We start from the raw sequence: 5,122 nt of genomic DNA on the forward strand, positions 1-5,122 counted from the left end.
GTAAGTAAAGAGAGAACTGCAAGGGGTGAAGCAAGGGAAGCAAGGCGACGTAGCCTCTCATTGGTCCGGTTCGAGGGAGCGTGCAGCGTCTCCGGGAAGAGGTGCTACGGCGCTGGCCCCTCCCGTGCTGCGCCTGCGCGAGGGCGGTCCTCGGAGTTGGTCCTCCGGAGTTGGTCCTCCGGGGTTGGTCCTCCGGGGTTGGTCCTCGGAGTTGGTCCTCCGGGGTTGGTCCTCGGAGTTGGTCCTCCGGGGTTGGTCCTCCGGGGTTGGTCCTCGGAGTTGGTCCTCCGGGGTTGGTCCTCCGGGGTTGGTCCTCCGGGGTTGGTCCTCCGGGGTTGGTCCTCGGAGTTGGTCCTCCGGGGTTGGTCCTCCGGGGTTGGTCCTCGGAGTTGGTCCTCGGAGTTGGTCCTCCGGGGTTGGTCCTCGGAGTTGGTCCTCGGAGTTGGTCCTCCGGGGTTGGTCCTCCGGGGTTGGTCCTCCGGGGTTGGTCCTCGGAGTTGGTCCTCCGGGGTTGGTCCTCCGGGGTTGGTCCTCGGAGTTGGTCCTCGGAGTTGGTCCTCCGGGGTTGGTCCTATATTATTGAAGACATTCACTTGGTCACGAGAAATTGTCAAATATGGCGATTCTCTCCAAGATAGGCAAAGAAGTAGATTCTGAAAAAATTATTGATGAGTTTACTTCCACTAAAACTGATGTCAAAGATAAACACAGCAGACGTTAAAGTGGTGAAAACGATTTTATTCAGTAATTACAGTACGGGAAGGAGCTGAGCACCATCCCAACGATAAGTATCTACTGAGAATATTTATTTTAAGTTCTTTGCAGATACTTTGACAAACAGATTGCTACATCTCAGTAAGTTGGCAAAGCTTAATATGCCTGGCAATGATAGGTCCATGGTATTTTCACCAATAGGAGCATGTCTTCATTTTTCGCAGGGTCAATCATTTTTCTGCCAATGATTTTTCGCAGGGTCCTTTTCAAATTCCTGTTCCTCAGTCTGTAGATGAAAGGGTTCAGCACGAGGGTCACCATTGTGTACGTCAAAATAGCTGTGGTGTACAAAGGACAAAGGGTTGAAATACATAGCAATGATGGTGCCACAGAAGAGGGAAACCACACCCAAGTGGGAAGCACAGGTGGAGAGAGCTTTCCATCTTCCTTTTGTGGATGGGACTCTCAGGACAGCACAGATGATGTGGCTATACAAAGCCAGATGCAAACAAAGGAGATGGTCTGACTTCTGTATGGTTGGCCAGCATCTTGGGGACAGTGGTGGAGAAGAAGCAGATGTCCACGAAGGACAAGTTGCTGAGGAAGAAGGACATGAGAATATGCAAGTGGGAGTCCATGTCATGGCTTGGAGGATGAGCAAGTTTCCCAGAACCATGGCCAGGTACATACTCAGGAAGAGGATGAAGAGGGGCTGCTGCTTCTGGGGCTGCCTGCGAGAGCCCCAGGAGGAGGAACTGAGAGACACTCGACTTGTTTGCCGCTCTCCTGGGGCTGGGAGACTGGGCCCAGAGGAAGACAAAGCAGGGAAAATTCAAAATCCTGGAAAATTATGGATAAGATGGGGCAGTTAAGATTGCAAGGAGAAAGGCCATGTGACATAGGTGAGGCATTAGAACTTTGCTCCCTGTGTGTTTTGGCCAGCAGTGGGCCTCTTTGCATCTGCATTACTTCGTTAGCAAAATGAGGGCAGTGTGCTGATGCATGCGCAGATACAGAGATTGTGACAGTGGTTTTTGTCTGTAAATCCTTTGTGTGTTTGAACTTTCTACCATAACCATGTATTTTTTTAAAAGTGTCACAAACACTGCAAATATAAGAACATTAATAGAGACTTAAATATTTATGAGTACTGTAAACACATGTGTAAATGGTTACCATAAGAGACTGAGATGTAGTAAGCATATACCCTAATGTAAGGTATTGATGTCATCAATATCACTGGTGGTGTTTCCTTAGGGAACATTTTTCAATTCCATCATCTCTAATCTGGATATGTTCCACATTCCCAACATTTTTGCTCTGAGGATGATCTCAACGATCAATCAATAACTGCTCCCAGGGTGGAAATGATATTGCTGCTGCTGCTGCTGCTTCCTGGGCTCACATTTTTGGAGCACTTTATAGAGCTCTGAGCCAGCCCTTCTTGGCTGGGTCCACTGAGCTCTCTAAGTCTAACTTGTAAAATTAAAATGGAAATGATCCAGAGGTATGAGCAGAAACTTGGCTAATTTGTGTTCACCACAGTTCAAGGTCTCATAAACAGACAAGACATACACTGGTCATGACTGGGCAATCACGAGGAACTGCTGATGATCTCAGAACTGCTTCTGTGGCTCCACTTAAAAGAAAGACATAGTGAGGAGTTCCCATACAAGCCTTTACACCTTAACAAGCAGTTATTGATGAAGTTCCACTAATCTGACCCTTACCCAGAAACAATGGTAGTCTTCACAGACACGAGAAGTCCCAGGCTTGCTTTACTTTTCCAGACCTGTCAGAAATTATTGATCTGAGGGAAAGGGACTGTCATTGGGCCTTTTAAGCTAAGTCTGCATGAACAAGGGACTGGAGTGAATGGATTCAACCTTCAGTGCAAGAAGATGTTTGGGGGAATCACAGGGCCAGCTCTTTACAGGAACCTCCATGGCCACTAGGGCCATATTCCCTGAGAGCCTCATTAGAGACAAGCAGAGAGTAATTGTCCCTTCTCTTCCTTGGGCTCTTTTGGATCCAACATTCATAATAAAGACGTCCCTGGAATTATGTAATTGCTTTTTCAGGACTTGGAACATTGGCAATGATGCAATATTGGGAGTAATCATTAGCAACAACTCTTCTTTGACTCCCAGTCCTATATATTATCCCAGCTCCCCCTGAGCTGGGATGGTGTCCTCGTTGGGAAATATACATGATGCTGTATAGGGATGAAGAGAATAGCCTTTGGGTTCCCATGGATCTGTATTCAATTCCCAGATCTACCATTACCAGTAGTGTGACCTTGAGAAAGCTACTAGCCTTTACACAAATTTTTACCATTTGTAGAGTGGAGAAATAATATTCACCTTGAAGAATTGTGCAAATGAAACGAGACAATTTATGCTAAATACCTCATGACCCTTAAACTCTTCGATGCACTGGACTAGGACCATGTCAACTATGTAGGTGGGAGCTAAAGGTGTTAAGTGATATTTACATCCTTTACTCTCTGCTCAATCATCTGTGTTCTGAATAAATAGCATTCGGAAATATTGTCACATCTATCTTCATATGTCAATAGTCATTTTTGTAAGAAGCCAGTAGAAGTGGCAACATGAAGCTGCTTACCCACAAGCTGAGCTCGCATGTGCGAGGAGTGGGGCCCCGTGGCTTCCCCCTGCGTCTCCAGGTGGCTGAGGTCCGCATCAACCCTGTGCAATTCAACCTGAACTTCAGGGTACATAGGATACCAAGGGTTGAGTGGGAGGTGCTTCTGGAGAAGGCCGATCACTTGCGTCTGATGGAGGTGCCCTGATCTGATTCAGGGCTATGAACAAGATGAGACATTTCTGAGGAAGATGTACCACGTGATGCTGGAGGTGGACGTGTTGGAGGGCACCGTGCAATGTTTGGCGTCTGGACATATGTTTCCCATCAGCTGTGGAATCCCCAATATGCTGCTGACTTTGGAGGAAACTGAGATTTGATCGTGCCAGGCACCAGTTTTTCATTCAGTGACCATGTGTAGCTTTGTTTATGTATATCCTGTTTGTTAGTTTTGTCACGTGTATCCCCAATTCTTGCCTTAGTGACTCGCCACACCCAGTGTTCTTGAACTCAATACATGTTTTCTCACTAAAGTTCAACCCCCTTCCCCTAAAAACAGCCAGTTGACAAGTCTTTTAGTCTATATTTTAATCTGGGGGTAAATTAGTTAAAAATAGGAACCATAGGTGAGTCCATTTATAAATTGGTAGAACATGAATGCCAATGAGCAATGGAGAATTCCTGAGTCTAATAGGTACCATTCTATAGTTATTCAAAAAGGAAGATCTGGCTTTAAGATGCCCATACAGCTTTTGATCTTGTGTATTGTAAAGTTTAGTTTCCTGAGTTGATAATATTTAAGAGTTACTAATAAAAAAACATACAGCTAGGTCAGAAGTGGCAATCGAATCCCACATCTATATCCGCTGGAAAACAGTGTTCTTCTAACTAATCTTCCACTTTGGGTTAATTTATAAACAATGTATTCCTCATCTGACTATGGAGTCTTAATAAACATTATTCACCTAATTCTAGTAACTCAGGAGAGGAATCTCAGGGCTATAATGAACCCTCATTTCTCCATCAGACACATTATCAGACATCAAGTTCTGTTCACTTTGTCTCCAAAAATATACAAAAAAAAAAAAAAAAAATCCACTGAGTTAATTATCAAAGATCTGCAGAGGAAGGAGCGAATAGTCACAGGATTAGTACAGATATTATTTGCACGTGATAGAAAACCAACTCATAATCAGCATAAGGAGAAATGGAATCTATTGGATGGTGTGATTACAAAGTCCAATGTTCTTGCAAAGCCTGTGTGTTTCAGGCAGGGCTAGATATAGGGAGGGATCCAAATACTGACATTAGGACCTGTGTTTCTCTGTCTCTATTCTGTTTACTTCTATTCAACTTCTTTCCACAAACTTTCTCTCTCCATGTGACAGACAAAATGGCCACCAGTAGCTCCAAACTCACATCCTTCAAGACTAGCAATCACAGGGCACATAGAACTTCTCTCTACCAGTGTTTATTTATTAACTCCAGGCAAGGCTGTGATCATCTCTTCTTGAATCATATGCCCAAATCTGAACCATCCATTCTGGCTGGGAGAGAGGGGTGTTCTAGTCATCCCGGGTCATAAACTCAATCCACTCCATTTGGGAACCCACTGATGAACGTTATCCCCAGGACTAAATGGAAGAGCGGAGGAGTTTCCCAAACAGATCAAAGAATGGAAATGGGAAGGCATACCATTGAACAAAAAAATCTAGTCACCATGATCCACTATAGTTACTCCATTAGCTGAATTGGGCAAAGGATTGAGAAGGAACACTTAAGGCTCAATGCTAAATTAGTAAGC

At 44.9% G+C, this 5,122-nt stretch overlaps 1 pseudogene; it reads left to right on the forward strand.

Moving 5' to 3' along the window:
• Positions 1-1,566: 1,566 nt before the first annotated feature.
• LOC141569468 (multifunctional methyltransferase subunit TRM112-like protein pseudogene) lies at positions 1,567-4,817 on the forward strand (annotated as a pseudogene).
• The last annotated feature ends 305 nt before the right edge of the window (positions 4,818-5,122 follow it).

Source organism: Rhinolophus sinicus, linkage group LG18 (assembly GCF_036562045.2).
Source record: "Rhinolophus sinicus isolate RSC01 linkage group LG18, ASM3656204v1, whole genome shotgun sequence".
NCBI classification, from domain to species: Eukaryota; Metazoa; Chordata; class Mammalia; order Chiroptera; family Rhinolophidae; genus Rhinolophus; species Rhinolophus sinicus.